At 41.1% G+C, this 6,449-nt stretch overlaps 1 pseudogene; it reads right to left on the minus strand.

Moving 5' to 3' along the window:
* Nucleotides 1-2,685: 2,685 nt before the first annotated feature.
* Nucleotides 2,686-3,558, minus strand: LOC102760647 (annotated as a pseudogene).
* Between the last annotated feature and the right edge of the window lie 2,891 nt (nt 3,559-6,449).

The following is a 6,449-nucleotide window of genomic DNA, read 5'->3' on the forward strand; positions in this document are numbered from 1 at the left end:
AGGGGTCCCTGACTGCGAGAGGGCACAGGCCTGGCTGAGGGACTGCCCCGAGTGCACAAAGTATCAGTTCTTTTTAAAAAAGTGTATATATATATGTATATATATATATGCATGTATATATGTATGATATATATTATTCAATATAATATATATGTGTGTGTGTATATATATATATACACACAATTATATACTCTCTAGATTTGCTTTTATGTAAGATACTAGAGGCCCAGTGCTCAACATTCTTGCACTTGGGGGGATCCCTCAGCCCATCTGCGCCTGCTCTCAGTCTGGGAGCCCTCGGGGGATGTCCGACTGATGACTTGTGCCCACTCTCCATGGGCCCAAGCCATCAGTTGGAGGCAGTGCCTAGGAGGTGGGAGAGGCTCCTGCCACAACCTCTGCACTCACCAGCAGTACAACCGCTGTACTCACCAGCCATGAGTCCAGCTTCTGGCTGAGCAATGCTACCCTGTAGGAACACACTGATCACCAGGGGGCAGCTCCTGCATTGAGCATCTGTCCCCTGTTGGTCAGTGCACATCATAGTGACTGGTCATTCTGCTGTTCAGTCGATTTGCATATTAGCCTTTTATTATATAGGATTTCTGTGGGAAATATTTTCCATAACAACCTTTAGAAACAATGAGAACCATTTCTTATGTATATTTCTCTTAATATGTAATACTAGAGGCCTGATGTACAAAATTCATGCAAGAGTAGGTCTTCCTTTCCCCAGCTTCCTGCACCAGCTTTCCTCCAGCACCTGGGACCTGGGCTTCCCTCTGGCTACCAACAGGCACCCAGAACCTGGGCTTCCCTCTGACTGCTGACAGGCATCCAGGACTCGGGCTTCCTCCAGCAGCCGGCAGGCACCCAGGACCCGGGCTTCCCTCACAGCCCTGGCTTCATCTGGAAGGTCATCCAGTATAATTAGCATATTAGACTTTTATTATTATAGATTATTCTCTACAAATTATAATGTGTTATTTATAAGGGCTGGGAAAGTGCTTTATCTAGATTAAAGAAATGATATTTGACTCTAGCCATAACTAGTATGACTTAGAAATTAATTCTTACAATTTTTGAGGCTAGATTAGTTCAGAGTCAAGATAGTTGCAGATCCAAGTCCCCTGTGACACCTGAAAAGGAAGCCTTCCTTTCCTCTTCCTAACTTCTGTTGGTTTTCCTACAATCTTAGCTGTTCCTTCACTTGAAGCTGCTTGACTCTAATCTCTGCCTTCTTTGTAGCATGGTGTTCACACTCTGTCTTCAGATAGCCTTCTAATAAAAACTTCAGTGCTACTGGAGTTGGTTGGTACCCAACCTACTCCAGTATCATCTCATCTTAAATAATTACATATGCAAAAACTCTATTTTCAAATAAGGTGCCATTCTGAAAAATATGTAGTTTGGACTTCAAAATATCTTATTTTTGGTGAGGGTGGGAGGTAAAAATTCAACACCAACATATATAATTACTAGAGGCTTGGTACATGAATTCATGCACCAGCGGGGTCCCTCAGCCTGGCCTGTGGGTTTGGACCAAAACAAGCTCTCCAACATCCCCCAAGGGGTCCCAGATTGCAAGAGGGTGCAGGCCAGGCTGAGGAACCCCACTGGTGAATGATTGGGGCTGGGGAAGAATGCGGGAGTTTAGCCAGCCAGGGAGGGACCATAGGAGGGCTCTAGGGCATGCCCACCCATCAAAATCAGTCCCAGTGGCCAGACCCCAGCAGCAAGCTAACCTACTGGTCCAAATGTCAGTGTACATCATAGCAACTGGTTGTCAGTGTACGTCATAGTGACTGGTTGACCGGTCAACTATCTGCCCCCTGGTGGTCAGTGCATGTCATAGCAAGCAGTTGAGTGGTCTTAGTATATCATTAGCATATTACGCTTTGACTGGTTGAATGGATGACTGGACGACTGGACACTTAGCATATTAGGCTTTTATTATATAGGATACTAGAGGCCTGGTGCACGAATTCATGCACAGGTGGGGTTTCTCAGCCTGGCTGGTAACCGTGGCTAATCAAGTCCATCTCTCCCAGTCACGATCAGGGATGATTGGGGCTGGCTGGCTGTGGGAGTTTGAGCATCTGCCCTCTAGTGGTCAGCGTGCATCACAGCGACTAGTCAACTGGTTGTTCAGTAGACCGGTCTTAACAGTCTCTTAGGCTGTTAAGTATATATAGAGATACTGTGTGTGTCCAGGGGAATTGTCAAAATCAAGTTGCATGATGTTTTTAGCTTTTGTAGTAATACCTTGGGTTTAATAAAGTCACAGTTGTTACAGAAAATAGCAGTCTCCTGCCCATGCCAATCCTATTTCCACCTCTTTATAGTTGACCTCTTTCACTTGTTTTAAGTGCTTATTTTATGTAATTATATATCTCATTAATATGCTCATAATTCTGCTTACAGATTTTTTTAAAAAATAATCTTATCTGCTTTTATTCCTTCCTTAAATGTCTGTATAGCTCACATTTATTTCAGCGTTTAATATTAAAAATATTTGGAGATTTTTTGTGACCAGAAATATGACATAGGAACTTAACTCTTGTCTATATCAATTAGCCTATGGCAAAATTTTGTTGCAGTATCTAAGCACCTATAGATGATGTTAAGTGAAGAGTTACTGTAATTTATTGAGAGAGCCCCCTCCTTGCCCTGGAAGTCTCTAGGTCACTTTTTCCTCTTGTAGATCTTATCTGCTAGCCTCAAGGAGATGGCTGGGGGCAGGAGCAAAGGGTACTTACTGCTCAATGAGACACATTAAGTGGCTGTAATTATCTTCCTCAAACTTCTTCAACACAGCCTGCAGATTCAGCTCTTCTAGAGTGCCTTCACCAGGGCTACCTTCTCAGGCTCTTTCTGCTCATAATTATCCTGCAGGATCTGACGCTGTTCCATTAAGGCTCATTGAAAACACTGAACCACCAGCCAGATAGCTGCATTTGTTGTCCTGGATGTCAGTGCCAATCTTGTCCATACACTGGAGTCCCCAAAGAGGTCAAGGTAATCATACTGAATCTGAAAGCGCTCTCCCATCTACAGTAGGATCTTCTTGGCATTGGCAAGTTCCTTCTCCCCATTGATGCCTGCCATATACATGGCAGCAGCTATAGAAAGATAGAAAGAGCAGAAAGCTGTCTTATACTTGACAATAGATTTGTACCTCTTTTCAGTGTATCTGCCAAAATCTACATTGCCCCCAGGGGCTGTGATGAGGTCTAGGATCTGTCCAATCTCATTCTGATAGGAACTCTGCAGGAAGAGGTTGATCAGGTTCAGGTAATAGGGATTCTCTTGGCAGTAGAGCTTCAGCAGATGCTAGATACATGCTTACAGAAGCATAGCATCATTGGGCGGGCGGCAGCAGGACCTGAGCAGCCGCTCACCCCAGTGTGGGATCCGGGCCTGCTGTGTCTTGGGAGGGGTAGGTGGGGCCTGCGGGGTGAGGGGCAGCATGATCCAAGCTGCTGTCTGCCCCAGCACGGGATCTGGGCCTGCGGTGTCTTGGGCAGGGTGGGCAGGGCTATCGGCAGCGTGATCCATGAGAGGGCACAGGTTGGGCTGAGGGAGCCCCCTTCCCTGCCAGTGCACAAATTTTTGTGCACGAGCCTTCTAGTTCATTATAAAAGAAATATATTTTTCCTGTGCTGATGACTTATGAATTGAACTATAATCAAATACAGTATCACAATTCCTTGGTTATTATAGTTTTTTATTAAATTTATTGGGTCTTATTGGTCACTAAAATTACATAAGTTTCAAGTGTACAATTTTATGATACATCATCTACATATTGCATTGTGTGTTTATCACTTAAACAACATATTATGGCATAGAGTACTTCTCTGCCTTCTTAAATTTTTTTAAACTTTAAAGACCTATTTTAAATTTATTACTGAAACTGAAACTTGTCAGGATTAAGGGGTTTACATAATAATTACCAATGGTTATTAACATCTGAAACAAGTGAGATAATCAGAAATGTATGTAATGAGAAATTTACTCAACAACATCTATCATTTGTTACCAAAATGTGAATCTGAATCTGATCAAGAGTCTATTTCTAACAACCATCTTCTAGGAATTATAGGGGGCATTAACATATTAAAAATATAGGAGGAATCCATAGCTAGCATAAAGCTCAATGGTGAAAGATGGAAAGATTTTTCCCTAAGATCAGAAATGAGACAAGGATTCCGTTTTTATTGAAGTTGTTCAACATAGCAATAGTAGTCATAGACAGAGTTATTAGACAAGTTAAAGAAATGTAAAAACATTCTAATTGGAAAAGAAAGAGTAAAATTTTATTTTTTTCAAAAATAAATTGTCCTAGATAGAGAAAATCTCACAAATCCAGACAGAAGCTATTAGAGACAATAACTAAGTTTGGTAGAGTAGCAGAGTACAAGAGAAACAAACAAAAAGCAGTTGTTTCTAAATACCAGCAATAAGCAATCAGACAAGAAAAAATTTAAAAATACTTAAAATAGCATCTAAATTAAATACATATTTAGGGGAATCTTAACCATGGATTCAAAAGACTTAGACACTATACACTGCAAAACATTGGTAAAGTAAATTGAAGACCTAAATAAATGGATAGACAATACATGGTTATGGATAAAAAGATTTAATATTGTTAACATATCAATATTACCCAATACAATCTATAAGTTCAAAACAATCCTATCAAAATTACAATAGGTTTTTTTTATAAAATGAAAAAGCCAATCTTAAAATTCATATGATATTTCAAGCAGCCCCCAAAGCAAAACAAACTTGAAGAGGTAGAATAAAATTGAAGAACTCAACACTTTGTAACTACAACCCAATATTATTAGTAGTCTTCAAAGTACTCATTAGTCTAACCTGTGGAAATGCCAGAGCCATAGAGCCACAGAAATATATACCCTATTTTTTTCCTGGTAATGAGATACGTTTATTTTTCTCAATTTGTGTTTGTGATGTTACTATTTTCCCTTCAGAAGGTGAGTTGCTATTCTCTCTTTGTCTTCTGCATTTATTCAATAAACATTCTTTTGCACATGTTACTTCCAGGCAATGTTCTAGGTAATAGGAAAAAAACAATGAATAAAAAAAGCAGAGTTCTTAAAAACTGTTATAAAGTATGAGATTTGTTTCAATATGATACAGAATGGTAGGAGTCAGTGAAGCAAGATTCTATGTGTTGGGGCTGGATGATTGACACATGAAATGTGATTGTTCTCATCTCTATATTTTTATGTGTTGTATTATTTCATAATCAAAATTTAAAAATATTTCCTTTACCTTGGTATCACTTCATTTCAAACAAAGTCTTGTACGTCACACACCAGACTAATTTCATAGGAAATGTGTTTGTTCAGCATCTAGTAGATATATGGCACATAAAGTTATTCATTAAAAAACATAATTTCATTATAATTCAGTAAGTGCAGAAATGTGCCTGGTTAAAATGCTTACTTCCTCAGAATTCATTTCAGCCAAGATAGCATATAACATAGTACTGGCTAACAAGTCATAAATCAAAGGATTCTGGGAAATCTCTTAGTCTTTATGACACAATAATCATACTTCTTAGTTACCACATAGTTTCTTCATTCTTGGAATTCAGACATGATGCCTGAGGTACATTAGCCATCATGGGATCATGAAGAAAAAAGCCATATACTAAGAATGGGCAGAACAGAAAGAGACATAGAGTCTGGATTTCTAAAGTCATCAATGATTATAACAATGTATTATTCACACCTCCCTTTCTGTTTCAATTACTGTGCTAGGGTTTTCTGTCATTTTGTATTATTTTAGCAAATAACATTCCTAATTTATACTAAATGCTCATTGACTGATGGACACTTGGACTATTTCCAGATCTTGGCTATTGTAAATAACACTGTTATGAACATAGAGGTGCATATATTCTTTCTGATTGGTATTTTGGGATTATTACAATACTAGAGGACTGGTGCACGAATTTGTGCATGGGTGGGGGTCCCTTGGCCTGGCTGGCGATTGGGGCCGATAAGGGCCCATCTGGCCAGCCAGCCAGGGGGGGCAGGCCTTGGGAGGTAGACTGCGTGAGGTTGGCTGGGGGAGCGCACTGACCACCAGGGCCTGTTTGGTGGACCAGTGGTAACTGTCCAGTACGCTTTTATATATAATAGAGGCCCGGTGCACAAAAATTTGGGCACTGGAGGGGGGGGGGAATCCCTCAGCCCGGCCTGTGCCTTTTCACAGTCTGGGACCCCTCGGGGCATGTCCACCTGCTGGCTTAGGCCCGCACCCCCGGGGGATTGGGCCTAAGCTGGCAGTCAGAAATCCCTCTGGCAGCCCAGGAGCTCTCGGGGGATGCCCACTTGCCAGCAGGGAGCAGGCCTAAGCTGCAGTCGGACACCCTTAGCGCTGCTGAGGAGGCAGGAGAGGCACCAGACATC

This window comes from Myotis davidii, unplaced genomic scaffold (assembly GCF_000327345.1).
Source record: "Myotis davidii unplaced genomic scaffold, ASM32734v1 scaffold1839, whole genome shotgun sequence".
NCBI classification, from domain to species: Eukaryota; Metazoa; Chordata; class Mammalia; order Chiroptera; family Vespertilionidae; genus Myotis; species Myotis davidii.